This window comes from Anolis carolinensis, chromosome 6 (genome assembly GCF_035594765.1).
Source record: "Anolis carolinensis isolate JA03-04 chromosome 6, rAnoCar3.1.pri, whole genome shotgun sequence".
Lineage (NCBI taxonomy): Eukaryota > Metazoa > Chordata > Lepidosauria > Squamata > Dactyloidae > Anolis > Anolis carolinensis.
In genome coordinates, this window is record NC_085846.1 from 32950690 (window position 1) to 32968829 (window position 18140).

Here is an 18140-nt window from a genome sequence, read left to right on the forward strand (position 1 = left end):
TGAGTTAAGTTACAGTATATATTTTTATGCATCAATTTTATTGGTTTTTTTTGGGGGGGGGGGGTCGTGTCAGGAGCAACTTGAGTCTCTTCTGGAGTGAGAGAATTGGCTGTCTGCAAGGACATTACCCAGGGACGCCTGGATATTTTTGATGTTTTTACCATCCTTGTGGGAGGCTTCTCTCATGCCCCTGCATGGAGCTGGAGCTGATAGAGGGAGCTCATTATTGTAATTGAAATGTATTTTATGTTGTTGTATTTTATTGTATATTACTGGGCATGGTCCCCATGTAAGCCGCCCCGAGTTCCCTCAGGGAAATGCGGCAGGATATAAAAATAAAGTTATTATTATTATTATTATTATTATTTGAAACACAACAAGATGAGTCCACAGCAGACACTCTGCTGGCTGTTGAATTGGATCATACATCGGACACTTCCCAAGTGTCTAGGACTGTGTGATGTATCCGCGAATAATAATAATAATAATAATAATAATAATAATAATAATAATAACAACTATAGCCTCAGTGTAATCATTTTGTCTTCTAGGGAGGTTCAGGATTGACGTGTCCTAGTCAATGTGGTGTAATAGTTTGAGCTAGGGATTACAACTCAAACAGACCATGGTTTGATTATCTCCGCGTGAAGATGCCAGCCACAGATGCAGGCAGAACGTCATGAGAAAATGCTGCTAGAAAACGGCCATACAGTCTGGAAACTCCATAACACCCTCGTGATTCCAGCCGTGAAAGCCTTTGACAACACATGGGGCATTACTCTATTTATACATACAGACAGGTCCTAAAGAACACCCTGCAAGTTTTATTTCCGCAGGAAGACAATATCAGGATAGAGTATACATAGGACTCCTTCTACACAGCCATATAAAATCCAGAATATCTGCTTTGAACTAGATTATATGGCAGTGTAGACTCATATAATCCAGTTTAGAGCAGATAATCTGGATCTTCTGCTTTGATAATCTGCATTATATGGCAGTGTAGAAGGGGCCTAAGGCTACCACAACTTTAGGGTGCATCCATCCTGTAGTATGAATGCAGTTTGACACCACTTTGTTATGGCTCAATGATATGGAGTGATGAGAGCCAGTTTTACAACACCTTTAGTCTTCTCTTCCAAGGACTGCTGGTGTCTCACCAAACTATGATTTCCCAGATTCCATAGCATCGAGCCGTAGCAGTTAGAGTGGTATGAAACTGCATTCATTATACAATATAGATGTGCCCCTAGTTTCAGCTCAGCCTACTGCATACCCTCTGACATAAACCGGGACATATGTGGCCTGGCAACATCAATGTGTGCATAAGAAGGTAAAGCTTAATGAAGAAGAACATGCAAGCTTATTAATGAAGAAGGATGCAGCAGTTTGATTGTCTTGAGCCTTCTGGGAAACACAGTTTTTTCTTCTTCTAGCCTCCGTGCTGAGTTAATGGTGTGCAAACTACTATGTATTCAGTTGCAACATTTGAAGTAAACTAAACACAAAGAGGGAAAGTGGAAGGGGGGAAAGAAAAAAGAGCAGCTGGAAAGATGAGAAACAACAGAGGATTAATTGGGATTGTCCTTGCTAAATCAGGACAGTTAGGGGATAGCTATCATATCTGAGCATCCAAGCTGCTGTTTGTTTGTTCCTCATCCACTCACAAGCAACAGAATACCATTCTTACACCTCCTCCACCCTGCAATGTGATTTGCTTACTCAGGGACCAGCCACAGGCCATTAAGAAAAATTAAAATTCTTTTGACCTGTCCCTGGGCATCAATTTAGTGTGATGGAGCCATTCAGACTCACCACAATATTTTGTTTGTCCTGTGAGGCTGCCTATTATCATTCTTCTGAAACAAACTGGAACCTGAGGCCTGACTGAATGCTAGGTGTTGAATGGAGGCTTCCTTGTGAGCTCATGGCTGGAGAAGAATTTGGATACAGGGCCCATATTTCAAATGCACACTTTGGATGTACCTATGCTACACAACGATAGTGCTTTGATACCGGTTTAACTGCTGTGGTTCCATCCTATAGAATCTTGGGATTGGTCCTTTTTGTGAGAATTTCCAAATCCTTTGCTAGAGAACTCTAGTACCTAACTATATATCCCAGGATTCCATAGGATACAGACATGGCCGGTAAAGTGGTATCAAATTATGCAATGCAGATAAAACTTTTATATGTCTAATAAAAATGTATTGTTGGTGGATTGCTGTGAGTTTTCTGGGATGTATGGCCATGTTCTAGAAGCATTCTTTCCTGACGTTTCACCCACATCTATGGCAGACATCCTCAGAGCTTGTGAGGTCTGTTGGAAACTAGGCAAGTGGGGTTTATATATCTGTGGAAAGTCCAGTGTGGGGAAAAAGAACGCTTGTCTATTTGAGGCAAGTGTGACTGTTGCAAATGGCCAGCTTGATTAGTATTGAATGGCCTTGCAGCTTCAAAGCCTGGCTGCTTTCTGCCTGGGAGCATCCTTTGTTGGGAAGTATTAGTCTGGCATGGTGGTAGAGTAGTCCAGCATTTCTGTGTTCTCAAATATATACTGTGTCCAGGTTGGTTCATCAAGTGTTCTGCTATGGATGACTTCTCTGGTTGAATTGGTCTGCAGTGCCTTTCATGTTCCTTGATTAGTGTTTGGGTGCTACTTTTGGTGGTCCCTATGTAGACTTGTCCACAGCTGCAGACTCCTGCAGAGGTGAGAGGATCCCTCTTGTCCTTTGCTGGACGCAGCATTTGTTGGATTTTCTTAGTGGATTTATAGATAGTTTGTAGATTGTGTTTCTTCATCAGCTTCCCTATGCAGTCAGTGGTTCCCCTGATGTAAGGTAAGAACACTTTTCTTCTGGCAGGATCTTTGTCTTTACTCTTATGGCTTGTAAGGAGAGAATGCTTCTGGAATAATAATAATAACTTTATTTTTATACCCTGCCACCATCGCCTTGAAGGGACTCGGGGCGGCTTACATGGGGTTAAGCCCAAACATAACAGACATAGCAAAACACATCAAATAAAACCAGTCAATAACATATGAACAACAAATCAATAAAACATGGATAGAATAAAAACATGGAAAATGCATAAAAATAACTGGGCCATAAAGTGCATAATAATAATAATAATAATAATAATAATAATAATAATAATAATAATAATAATAATAAATAACTTTATTTTATATCACTTATATTATATATTATATTCATAAGGAATGAAGTCAAGAAAGGTACCCAAGAATGTAAGGATAAAGTGGGAAACAGCACATTGCACAGAAAATTAATGAATATAATAAATAATAGATATGCTGTTGTACATATAGGCCTCAGTGGAGTATGTTGGCATATCTGTGGGCTTATGGATATGTCAATCCATTGTTGGAGTGGTTTTTATTCCTGCCTTGCCCCAACATACTCAACAAATCAGATTTCCGCAGAGCCTGGAATTTTGTTTCTGTTCATGAACTACATTTAAATTCATAAGATTATAGAGCTCAATGGCCACATATGGACCATTAGGTCCAATCCGTACTCTGCACAGTCCACACTCAATGCAGGATCTCCAGCTAAGGCATCCCCCAAATAGGACCTTGCTACCTCTTTAGGCAGTTGATTCCATTGTCAAATTGCTCCTCCTGTCCTGAAATTCTTTCTAATGTTTAGTTTAGTTCTATTCTCCTGTAGACCTTGTCCTTGGATGCATCTTTCAGATTTTGTTAACTTGATGTGCCAAACTTGAGCTGCCTAAGACCTCTCCTTTAGTTATTATCTTCAACTGAATTAATCCAATCTGCATTCTGAATCCCTCTGTCTACCTCTTCAGCATTTACATATCATTTTCATTCCCTTTCGGAAACAAAAAGAAATAGGAGGAAAAGAAGTAGAGAAACACGATTGACCTACAAAAATAAAGTGCAGTTCTGCAACACTTGATCTAAAAGTTAGAGGGAGCTAGGGGGATGCATATAGTCCAAACTGCACATCATTATACAAGCATTTCTAACCAAAATATGATAAAGAGATGAAGAAGGATCTAACCAAGAAGCACTGCATCTTAGGGCCCTTCCACACAGTCATATAACTCAGAATATCAAGGCAAATAATGTAGGCTTTTATTCAGCTGGGACCTTTATTCTAAGGGGCCTTAGAAAAAACAAAAATGGGAAAAGGTGATTTAGAATGAAGAACCACTTTAAGGGAACAGACTGTTAATCCTTTGCTTGTGAACAATATTTTTGTTTCATATATATATATATACACACACACACACACACACACACATATATACATACATACATATATATACATACTGTATATATATTCATGGCTTCTGCATTCACAACCTCCACCGTCCACAACAGGAAATGTTTTAATGCAAAAGGCAAAGCTTGATTTTTCATTTTATATAAGGGACACCATTTTGCTACATCACTGTATATAATGGGTCTTCAGCCTCCATGGATTTTAGTATCCACAGAAGATCCTGGAACCAAACCCCTGCGGACACCACCAAAGGCCCACTGTATCGTTGTTTTAATTGTACATCATATATCGTTATAATCTTGTGCCTTTGAACTGGACTGTCCTGTCATTTAACTGTTTTTTCTTTTGTATGCATAATTTCTTAAGCATTCCCCTGTATTTTATATGTTTGTAAGTTGCATTGGGGAGCTCCCAGTGGTGCAGTGGGTTAAACTGCTAAGCTGCTGAACTTGCTAACAGAAAGGGCAGTGGTTTGAATATGGGGAGTGGGGTGAGCTCCCACTGTTAGTCCCAGCTTCTGCCAACCTAGCATTCAAAAACATGCAAATGTGAGTAGATCAATAGGTACTGCTCCTGTGGGAAAGTAATGGCGCTCCATGCAGTCATGCTGGCCACATGACCTTGGTGGTGTCTACGGACAACACCGGCTCTTCAACTTAGAAATCGAGATGAGCATCAACTCTAGAGTCGGACATGACTAGTCTTAATGTCAGGGGGAAACTTTATCCTTTACCCTAAGTTGCATTGGATCCTTTATAATGAGAAAGGACTATAAATTACACATAATACATTTATGAATAAATAGATAACCTTGGAATCATAAGTGGGTGAAATGAGTCAGTAGTGGCAACTCGCTGGCTCTTTAAGTGGTTTTACTATGCACAGTAACCCTGACTATAGATAACCAGCATGGTATAGTGCAGGCATGGGCAAACTTCAGCCCTTCAGGTGTTTTGGACTCCAACTCCCACAATTCCTAACAGCCGGTGGGAAGTTTAAGTCCAAAACACCTGGAGGGCTGAAGTTTGTCCATGCTTGGTAAAGTGGTTTGAATGTTGTATTAGGACACTGAAGGCCCTTCCAGACAGGCCCTATATCCCAGGAACTGATCCCAGGTTTTCTGCTTTAGACTGGATTATGAGTCCCCACTGCCAGATAATCTGGGATAAACAGAAAACCTGAGATATGGAGACTGTCTGGAAGGGCCCTGGGAGACCAGGATTCGAATCCCTGCTCAGCCATGTATCTCTATTGTGTGACCTTGGGCTGGTCACACTCTCTCTGCCTCAGAAGAAGGAAAGGGCAAAAATAGTGTTGCCATAAATCAGAAATGATTTGAAAGGACACAGCCATAACAACTGCGGATACAGTTGTCACAAAGTGAAGCTTTGCCAACAAATTTGCAAACAGAGCAATAGAAAAACCAAACAATGCACCACATTTTAATCAACATGATAATCAACCATGTTTTAATCAAAATCGGGTTCTCAAAACTCACATTGTATATCCAGCTGCCTATAAATGACAGTGAAGGACTCAACCTTTTACGGCTCTGTTTCCTGTACCCAGCCTGGCAAATTGTTCTGAGTCAGCAGTATTGAACTAAATTGCCTATGGTTTTTCATTATGATTCAGCAAATGATAGCTCAGGTTCATAGCAATTTAGAGTGACTTGGCACATTAGCACCCACACCTTTTATTGTTGTTTTATTTATCTAGCATTTCTTATTTCATATTACTATATCACTTTGCTGCCTGGAAGAATTTACTTATAGATAGAGCCACCTGATAAAGTTTAGAAAGTTTGTCAACAGTCATCGGTCTCCAGAAACAAGAATGATCATCCAGGGTTTGGAAGTGTTCCTTTTTGGACCCTAGAATTCCCCAGCTAACATGGCCATACTTATTGGGGGATTCTGCAACTTGTAGTAAAAAGTGGGGGGAGGGAGTAACAAATTATGTGATATTCTTATGTGATAATACTGACAGGCAGAATAGATGAAATAACATATGAGCCAACAGATTTAAGAAATAAAGAAGCTTGGAACCTATACAGATTTGGCCCACCTACAGTGCACTTATACTGTAAAATTAATGTAGTATGACATCACTTTAGATATCACATGTAGAATAATCATGGTAAAGGTTTTCCCCTGACATTAAGTCTAGTCATGTCCTACTCTGGGGGTTGGTGCTCATCTCCATTTCTAAGCCAAAGAGCCGGCGTTGTCCGTAGACACCTCAAAGGTCATGTGGCCAGTATGACTACATGGAGCACTGTTACCTTTCCACCAGAGCAGTACCTATTGATCTACTCACATTTGCATGTTTTTGAACTGCTAGGTTGGCAGAAGCTGGGGCTAACAGCAGGAGCTCACCCCACTCCCCAGATTCAAACCGCCAACCTTTCGGTCAGCAAGTTCATCAGCTCAGAGGTTTAACCTGCTGAGCCATCAGGGGCTCCCAGAATAATCACAGGATGTCTTAAATCTACACCTGTTGATAGACTGTATAAGCTAGCTGGCATTGCCCCTCCGATGTGCGACTGGAAGTTGCTGCCAATTGTGAGAGAAATAAGATTGAATGCTGTGAAAGCCACTTATTGTATGGCTATCAGCCTCCTCCCAGTAGACTTAAATCAAGGAAAAGTTTCATGAGAATCACCACTCCTCTAAATGTTCCTCCAGCAACAGCAAGAATATCTTGGAAGTCCCTGAACAGACTCAGAAGTGGAGTGGGCAGATCAAAAGACAACCTGGCAAAATGGCACTACCTAGAAGAATCCTCCACCTTGTGCGATTGTGGAGCAGAACAAACAACTCAGCATCTGTATGCTTGCCCACAATGCCCTGTCTCATGCACAGAGGAAGAACTGTTGCCTGTTTTCAGTCTAAAACTATTTAGCTGCTTGTGATCCCCTTTTATCAGTTTTAAAATTATTTATGTATGCAATGCTTTTAACACAAAATAAATAAATAACCGTTGTTGCCATGGCTCAATGCTGTGGAATCATTGGGTTGTAGTTTTACAAGATCTTTTGCCTTCTTTGTCGGGATTTACAGATGAATATTAAGAAAACAAAATTCATGACCACAGATTATTTCTGAGACTATAAAGTAGACAATTGAGAAAATAAATCAGAAGAAGTAGGGGCTCTTCCACACAGCCATATAACCCAGAATATCAAGGCAAAAAATCCCACAGTATCTGCTTTGAACTGGGTTATCTGAGTCCACATTGCCATATATCCCAGTTCATTCAGATGTGTGGAAGGGGCCTAGGACTTGGAAAAGTAGCTATGAAGGAACTAGTCAAAATCCTGAAGTGTAAAGATATAGCATCTACTGATCCTAAAGTTAGGCTTGCCCATGTTACCATGTTTTCCATTTCTGTGTATGATTATGAAAGCTGGACAGTGAAGAAAGATGACAGGAAGAAATCAATTCATTTGAAATGTGCTTGTGAAGGGGTCTATGGATACCATACACTGCTAAAAACTCAATAAATAGGTCTTGGAGTAAATCAAGCCTGAACTTTTCCTAGAAGTCAAGATGATTAAACTGAGAACTGTTGTACTTGGGCATATCATGAAAAGTCATGACTCATTGGAAAACACCATAAGACTTGGAAAAGTAGAAGGTAGTAGGAAAATGGGGAGGCTACGTTCCAAATGGATAGACTCAATGAAGGAAGCCACAACCCTAAATCTGCAAGACCTGGTGATGGGGTGATTTTGAGGTCTCACTCGTAGGGTTACCATAGGTCAAAGTTGGCTTAATGACAGTTGAGAACTACAACACATTGCAACTTGCCTGTGATGAGATTTTGAAAACCTCCATGTGAAATATGTAAATATCTCCTGGCTTACACATCCACTGGTTTGACAGTACCACCCTTTAACATGCCTGCGTAGATATAAGTCTAATTGAGTTCAATAGGGCACTACTCCTAATTAAATGTTGTCTCAGTGTTACTACTACCAGTATTTAAAATCTGCTTCTAAGTTGCACTCCAGATAGAATAATATTGTATGATATGGTGACAGCACCTTATTTTGCTCCCACAGAATCAAGGAGGCACCCAACAAAGAGAGATGGTGAAGAGGGTACTGGACTTTCACTCCTGCCTCATTTTAATTTATTCCACCAGCTAGATTCCAAAAACGCATGACTTTATTTACCTATGTATGTTTTCTGAAAGTCTTCAAGCAGTTAAAAAATTAAAACACCAGCAATAAAACAACTAGCATAAAAAGGGTCATTTTTTTAAAAAAAAGGCTTCATTGAATATGCTAGTCAAATAAAAGAAAGCTATAATAGAGATAAAGAAATTGGTTTTAATTTGAGTAATAATTTCTGGGACAATATACTCCAGAAAAACAAGAAATTGGTAACGATTCTATATAATAAACTAATCGAATGGAATACAGAATCAGAAATAGTCAAGGAATCAATGATAAAATGGTCTAGGAATATAGGTAGACCTATAACAATGGATGAATGGGAAAATATTTGGAATAAAAAAATAAAATATTGCTATTCAATTGACTTGAAAGAAAATTGGCTAAAAACCATCCACAGATGGTATTTAACCCCCCAAAAATTGGGACTAATGTATCAAAATAGAGATAAAAAATGTTGGCGCTGCAAAGAACAAATAGGGTCATATTTCCATATATGGTGGAATTGTAAAAATATTAAAAGCTATTGGAAATCGATCCACCTAGAATGTAAAAAAATGTTAAAAATCAATTTGGAATGTAAACCTGAATATTACTTGTTAGGGCTACTTGAACTGCAAAAGCAAGATCAATTAGACTCTTTAAAAGAAAAAGAAAATAAGATAAAAAATTTTTACATATGCAGTAACTGCTGCAAGATTGGTAGTAGCAAAAAACTGGAAGAACCCTGAGAGCCCCACGGTAACAATGTGGTTGGAAAAATTATTAGATATTAAAAATATGGACAAATTAACCTATCTGATAAAAAGAAATACAGGGAAAGCAATGAAACAAACGGACTGGTCTGAGCTGGAAGTTTACCTACAGGAAGAATTGAAAGGAAAATGAAATACAAGAACGCAGAAGGAAGAAAGAAGAGTGGAAGTCCATTTCCCCCAACCAACCTCCCTCCCACTTTAGATAGGGACTCAATCCGGGAGTCGAATTTTGACCCCCATCCCCACTCTTTCCCTAGCCTAGTTTTCTCCCAATCCAGAACCCTACCCTGACCCACGCGAGACATCCCTCCACACCCCTAAACCCATGATAGGGCTACCCCCTTCCCTATTCCTTACCCCTCCCACACCCACCTACCTTGACTATCCCACCCCACCTGTTCCTTTAGATAGATTAATGTAATAATGGAAAAAAATTCTTAATAAAGATTACTATTAAAAAAAATAAAGAATATGCTAGTCTACATTTTTATAAGATGGAGCGAATTATAATAGTCTTCAGTTAGCACCCACCAAAAAGGAGAAAGCGTTCAAGAGTGGGGTGAGCCACCAAGCTCACTTCAATATTGCAGGGAAGAAAATAATATTAGTAACAGGGCAGGTCAATGTGGGATAATACAATCTATAAGACAACATGGCCCCAACTTGGGCCCTTTCTTTAAAAATTAAAATCAGTACCTTCAGCTGGTACTGAGCCAGGAAACAGACTAGGAACCAGTTGGAAAACCAGATAAACATGTTGCATATGCCAAACCCACTTATGGACCTAGCAGCTGAACTTTGCATCCAGTGTCATTTCTGAAGAATTTTCAGTGTACTAATGCACCGAAAGCACAAACCCAGTAACCCTCCCCACTAAATGCTGTTTCACCTTGATACTCCTATTAGTAATATTTCCCTCAAACATTGTCGTAATATATAGTTTTGGACATTTGCATTTGCTGAGATAGGTTCCTGGCAAAACTGAAGGAAGAGGGAGTTCTAGACAGACAGCAGAATGAAATGCTATCTCAGCAGATTCAAGTTCCCAAAATATGTGTCATTACCTAAAATGCTGGAGAATGGAGTCTCAGTTTACTTAAGAGAATATCTGTATTAGAAGAATGTCCTTGTGATTTGATGACATCATGGTTCCTGCTAGTGGTGCTAAACCTATACCTCCTTGTCATGGAGAAATTGATATATTTCAACAGCGGTATACAATGCATATCTTTCCCAAACAAGTGTGTAAGTTTACTTACTGTCCGAATGTAATGCTATGAATCACTCTTTCTTAACTCAGTGCTCTCCAAATTGGTTAGACTACAGCTCTTATAGACAACCATTGGACATGATGGGAGCTGTAATCCAACATCTCTGGAGGGTGCCAGGTTGGGGGAAGCTTCTACAGATGGTCTAAAAGCACAGCGCAGAATTAATATTTGAAATGTGCTATAAATAACAAGGATGATGCTGACATGTGTCCCTTTAGTAAAGAGGTGTGAACTGCATAGCTTTCCACACGTCTCACATTTATGACAAGTGTCTGCAGCATCTCTTAGCATAATATCGTACACAAGCTGGTTCGACTGGTTTGTATGTAAAGGAATCCATGGTATGAAGAAATCAAATCAGAAAGCCACCGTCCTAATGCGGCATGCATTATTCTTGAGCTATGTCCACAGCAGGTGAAGCAAACTATGCTTCCCACAAGTGGTGATTTGCTCTTCAGCCTTGGCTTCTTGCATTTAGCAGCACCCCATTACAGAATGTCCCGCCGGGTGAGCAATATCCCACAAGGAAGAGCCGCTTGCGCTCCGTGACCTAAATATGAGTCACCGCAGCTCACCCTCTGTGCTACATGCGGCACATGGGAAATAATGCAATTCTTGGAGAAAACATGTGCAGCTTACTACAGCAGCCGATTGCAAAACAGCCTCCCTGCATCAAAAAGAAAAAAGGGAGGGGAGAGTTCACTTGGTGCCATGCCTTTGAAGAACAGTGGGCAGAAACAATACACATTTGCTTACATACTGCAGCAAATCTAATATTTTGCTTTTGATTTGGCATATTCATACAGTGTATTTCATTATGGTGAAAAAATATACCCATCAACTAACATTTTGATCAATTTAATCTCTCATATGTGTTCTAATTTTTGACAAGTTTTAGCTCTTCAGATTTTGTTGCTGTTGCTCTATTCGGGTTAGTTGACCCTTTCTCTTGTTTTTTTATGCCCTGATCTTTTTATTTGCTCCTGCATTTCTATTGCGATACGGTTGTGGCTGTGCACTTTCAGGCCACTGTACTGCGTGAGTTTTATACTTTGTGAGATATCTAGAGTTTTTGATCCAATACTTGTCTTGCAAATAGGTCAATAAATGGAGTAAGGCATGATGATATAATCACCCAGATAGGCATTAAGTATGAAAGAAAGATTTTATTGCATAGTACCCTTTGATAAGTCCTTCTGTAAGGTTAAGGTAAAGGTTTTCCCAACATTAAGTCTAGTCGTGTCTGACTTTGGATTTTGGTGCTCATCTCCATTTCTAAGCCGAGGGGACAGCGTTGTCCGTAGACACCTCCAAGGTCATGTGGCCAGCATGACTGCTCGGAGTGCTGTTGCCTTCCCGCTGGAGCAGTACCTATTGATCTATTCACGTTTGCATGTTTTTGAACTGCTAGGTTGGCAGAAGTGGCTAACAGCAGGAGCTCACCCTGCTCTCTGGATTCGAACTGCTGACCTTTCTGTCAACAAGTTCAGCAGGTCAGCCGGTTAATCCGCTGCGCCACTGGGGACTCCTTCTGTACCTCCCAATAATTTCAGCGGAGATTCCATGGTGCTTTGCCAACTCTGTCCCATCTTAATTACTGCTAGTTTGGTGTTATACTTCAGGATCACATTGTTTGGGGCTTGTAGTTTCTGTTGATCTCCTATCTGGACAAGGTGAACCTGTAGAATGGAGGCAGGAGAAGCTGCGGTCAATCTGATGTTGTTGAACTCTACCTTACATCATCCACAGCCAGTTTAGCCAGTGGTAAAAGCTGATGGGAACTACAACAGTTAGAAGGCCCTCAGGCCCTCACCCACTCCTTTAGAAGCAACTGCAGATATAGAGCAGACTTTGAGATCAACTGGAGCTTGGATGTGGAAAAGTTGTTTTTTGACCTGGCGTAACAGTTTTATGAGGAGATGTGATGACCTACTTACTTGATAGATAAAAGCAACAATGTGTCAAGAGGCAGGAAAACCACTGTTATCAAACTCAACGCTTGCTTCCTCTTTGGGTAGGGAAAAAGTCTTCTTAATGTTGCTTATGTTGTATTCAAGTAGTGTTCAAGTATACCAAACTTCTTGGGCTTAACTCCAGTATTAATTATCCTAAAAGTAGCCCATGAAGGCAAAATTAACTTTTGCATAACAACTTGCTCCATTGCTTTTAACAGGGCAATCACACAGCCTTCCATATCTTACTGAAGTGCAGTTGCCAGCACTCCACACCATTGACTGTGTTGCACTGGACTGCAGGGAGTTGCAATCCGTAACAGCATCATAATTTCCACAGCTTTAACATTTGGGCCTAATTCAACTTCTAAGAGTTCTAAAAAGGAATTAATTTTGACGAGAACAGAAAGAAAAGAACACAATGCACACCATCTGAACATGTTGTGCTTTTTAAGTCCAGTTTTTTCCGATCTTAAAAATTAAAACTCTTTACATCTCTGTCTCTTAAATGAATTGTTGGGAATGTTTATTTCTATGAGCAACTGGAGCTAGATGTCATTATTGCAATTTGTAATCCAGTGGGACCATGTCCACCTTTTTATGTGGCTCCCAGTTCCAAATGCTACACCAAGGAAGGTACTTCTTGAATTTCTTGTTCTTACAACTGCTTCTGTTTAGAAGATGTGCAAAAAGATACAGGTTAAGTATCATTTCTCTGGAATTTTGAAATACCAGATTGTTCAAATGGGTGGCTGAGATAATGATACCTTTGTTTTATGTGCAAAATTATTTCAAATATTGTGTATAAAATTACCTTCGGGCTCTCTCTATATAATAAATTTTGTGTTTAGACTTGGGTCTTATCTCCAAGACACTTTGTTATGCAAGTATTCAAAAATCAGAAATCCAAAATGTTTCTGATCCTAAGCGTTTTGGATAAAGGATGCTCGAACCTGTATTGCATATTAATGTGTCCAAACCACGGTATTGGAAGAACTGGATGTGCTTAAGCCACCAGGCCAATGAGAAGATTAAAAGGTTCCACTCTTCCGAGTCACACTCTAAGCTCATGAATAAAGAGGATCAATTATTTTATACTTCCAAGAAAACAGTACAACATGGAACATTGTGTTAATACAATGGGGTACATGAGTTCGGATGTCCATTTTGTGACCTCATCTGCCTGCCCTCAATACATGATTGTTTGCAGTGATAAATACAAACTCACAATAAAGAAATACACATCACCGCAAACAATCATGTATGCCAGGGATTGCAGTATGAAAACCACATAGGACTCTTCTTATTAACAGGTCCTCTTTTCCGATTTTAGCTTCAGTCCCTAAGGTAACAGAAGAGGAAATGGATTTTCCAAAAAGAATGTATTGTTATGAGTTATCCCTGTTACCAGCCAAAGTATTTGGGGTGATTTGTTTTTGAGTAAGTAAGACCCATTACCTTTTAAAAAGACCTGCTCTCATTGGAAATGAAAAGTATACCTGTATCTACCAACACAGCTGCCAGCATGTAAAAACTCTTTATTTTGGGTGTTGTCATACTGCCATGGTGAGGGGCCTCTATACAACACTTTCCTTGACCCCACTGGTGGTTAATCCAATATAACACGATGTAACAAAATCTGAAAAAAAATTGGTTTGAAAGTGTTATTTCCAATTTGTGTTGTATTTACTTTGAAAATAGTTGTTATACTTCAGAAACTGGCTGCTACAAAACTATGTTGAATTGGTTGAGATTCTTATGAGATATTCATTGAAAAGCTAGAGGAAAATGTGCTGTAGGATGTTCGGTAAAAACAAACTTTTTGCAATTTAATAAACTTTCCTCATGGTTTTCTTCAATGATAGAAACCATTAAGGAATGACATACATAACCCAGGAACAAAAATCATGTTTACATAGTGTAATTTACCAACACTCTTGATTAGTAAACATGAACACAAAAGGAGTTTCAAATCCAGATTTGAATGAATACAGTTGGGACTCTGCTATCCATGGATTCAACCATTCATGGTTTTGAAAATAATAAAAATATTCCAAAAAGCAAACCTTGGTTTTGCCATTTTGTATAAGAGACATGCTTGTATATAATGGGACTTGAGCAACCATGGGTTTTGATATTCAGGGATTCCTGGAACCACACATCAGTGGATACCGAGAGTCCGCTGTACAGTGGTTCAAGCGTGGCAAGGTTTACTCATCTGTGTTAAGATTGTTGGGGAATCTGAGCTGTTATGCTTAAAAATAACACTCGGGACAATTCCACGAAAATAGAGCTGAGTACCAGGAGTAAACTCCATAGCCAGCAGAAACTTACATGTGATGCGAAGGGATAGGCTTCTATTCCTTAGGACGGCTTAGGATTGCAGAGTCAGAACTTTGGTTCATAAATATTTAGTGAAGTAAAAAAGAATTACATTCTTGATAGAAAAGGTCTTGGAGCTAACTAGCTTACTAAAGCTCATCTTTTAAAGAAGGCAAAAGATAAACATATTCATGCAGCTACATTTTGCCCAGAGAGAGGCAAAATGTGCATCCTCACAGAGAGAAAGGAAAAGTTGAAGATGCTGAAAAATGGAGACCACGTGGTCAACTCAGGGCAGTTTAAACTTAAGAGGAAGTTCCCTCACAGAAATTCCATTACTATATCATCAAAGGGGGAGGAGACAGCGGCTAGCAGGAAAGACTGGAGCTAACACTCCAGAAGACAGGAGCAGAATTCAAAACGATCTTGACAGACTAGAGAGATGGGCCGAAACTAACAAAATGAAGTTCAACAGGGACAAATGCAAGATACTTCACTTCGGCAGAAAAAATGGAAATCAAAGATACAGAATGGGGGACGCCTGGCTTGACAGCAGTGTGTGCGAAAAAGACCTTGGAGTCCTCGTGGACAACAAGTTAAACATGAGCCAACAATGTGATGCGGCTGCTAAAAAAGCCAATGGGATTCTGGCCTGCATCATTAGGGGAATAGCGTCTAGATCCAGGGAAGTTATGCTCCCCCTCTATTCTGCCTTGGTCAGACCACACCTGGAATACTGTGTCCAATTTTGGGCACCACAGTTGAAGGGAGATGTTGACAAGCTGGAAAGCGTCCAGAGGAGGGCGACTAAAATGATGAAGGGTCTGGAGAACAAGCCCTATGAGGAGCGGCTTAAAGAGCTGGGCATGTTTAGCCTGCAGAAGAGAAGGCTGAGAGGAGACATGATAGCCATGTACAAATATGTGAAGGGAAGTCAAAGGGAGGAGGGAGCAAGCTTGTTTTCTGCTGCCCTGCAGACTAGGACACGGAACAATGGCTTCAAACTACAGGAAAGGAGATTCCACCTGAACATCAGGAAGAACTTCCTCACTGTGAGAGCTGTTCGACAGTGGAACTCTCTCCCCGGGGCTGTGGTGGAGGCTCCTTCCTTGGAGGCTTTTAAGCAGAGGCTGGATGGCCATCTGTCGGGGGTGCTTTGAATGCGATTTCCTGCTTCTTAGCAGGGGGTTGGACTAGATGGCCCATGTGGTCTCTTCCAACTCTACTATTCTATGATTCTATGATTCTATGAAAGACAAAGACAAAGCCCTTTTGGGAAACATATATAGGGATGTGGGGAAAGGAATCTCTAAGCTTAGCCTTGTCTCTAGTCTGGCTACTCATTGAGGACTAGAAACTTGATGATACAAAAACTTGTGCAGTCCAGGGATGAAGCCCAACAAAGATTCCCACAAGACTGCGGGCATCCACACTGTAGAATCAATGCAGTGTGATACCACTTTAACTGCCATGGCTCAGTGCTGTGGAACCCTGGGACTTGTAGGTTTACATCCGGCATCCTCAAACTGTTTGGGCTTCCAAGTCCTAGAATTCCTGACTATTGAACAAGCTGGCTGAGAGCTGCAAGAGGCATCTAGGGAGGCTGAGTTTGAGAAGCGAAACCAGCCATTCTTGGCCTAGGAAAGAAAAAAAGAAGCCCATTAATTTATTTTTCTTTCCCTTTTTCCATGCCCACACTATCTTTTGCCAAGGTTTGGTAATCAGCTGTGGCTGCAAAGCGCCAAGGTCCCTTTCATGCCTCACGTTCAGGCCTCATGTTTTTTTGCAGGGATATTTTCCCCCAGCAGCTCCTTCCCGGCACTCGCCTATGGTTTTGTATGTGCTTAAGCCTCGTAACCTCTTTTGCTCTCTCAGGGATAGAGAGAGGGAGCGTAAGGAATAATGCCATAATAATATGAGACAGGGGGAGAAAGATAGGGGAATAATATGAGAGGAAGAAGGAAGAGAGGGAGGAATATTCATATGAGATAGAGTCTAATAATGATGATATAGAAAATAAAAATGAGAGGGGGGTAATAATATTTTTAACATTTATTTATTTAGATTTTTTTTAACCCTGAGATGCAGCTTACAAAATGTTAATTTGCCCTCAAGAGTTTCAAAAGAGAGAGGGGGGAGGAATAATAGTATTATGAGAGTGAGAGAGGAATAATGATAGTAATGAGAGGGATAATAATATGATACAGAGAGATGAATAATATTAGTATTAATATGAGAGAGAGGGATAATAAGAGAAAGAGAGGAGTAATGATAATAATATGCAACATAGAGAGGAATAATACTAGTAGGAGAGAGAGAGGAATAATGAGAGAATAATACAAGAAGAGGGGAAATAACTATAGGAATAATATTCAGAATAATATGAAGGAAAGAGTGGAATAATATGAGAATAAGAGGAATAATAATACATGAAAGAGAGGAATAATAATAGTAATATGGAAGAGAGGAATAGTAGTAGTAATAAGAGAGAAGAATAATAGTAATATGAGAGGGGGGTAGTAATAATGAGAGGGAGAGGAATATGAGAGAAAGAGTAGAATAATAATATGAGAGGGGGGATAATAATATGAGAGGGAGAAGGAACAAGAGATATGAGAGAAAGGAATAATAATGATGGTTAATATGAGGAGAAATAATTATAGTAGCAATATGAGAGAGAGGAATAATAATATGAGAGGAATATGTGAAAGAAAGAGGAATAATAATAGTAATATGAGAGAGGGGATAACTATAGTAACAAGAAGAGAGGAAAAATAATAGTAATATGAGGGGGGAATAACTATAGTAACAAGAAGAGAGGAATAATAACAATAATATGAGAGAGGTGGGATAACTATAGTAACAATAAAAGGTAAAGGTTTCCCCTGATGTTAAGTCCAGTCGTGTCTGACTCTGGGGGTTGGTGCTCATTTCCATTTCTAAGCTGAAGAGCCGGCGTTGTCCGTAGACACCTCCAAGGTCATAATAATAATAGTAATATGAAAGGGGGATAACTAGTAATAAGAAGAGAGAGAGGAATAATAGTAACATGAGTGAGTGGGATAACTATAGTAACAAAGAGAGGAATAATAGTAATATGAGAGGGAGATAATTAGTAACAAGAAGAAAGAGAGGAATAATAGTAACATGAGTGAGTGGGATGACTATAGTAACAATGAGAGAGAAAGAAATAATAGTAATATGAGAGAGGGATAACTATAGTAACAATAAGAGAGGGAGGGATAATAATAGTAATATGAGAGGGGATGACAACTGTAGTAACAGTAAGACAGAGAAATAATAATAGCAATATGAGAGGGGGAATAACTAGTAACAATAAGAGAGGAATAATAACTAGTAACAATAAGGGAGAGGAGAATAATAAT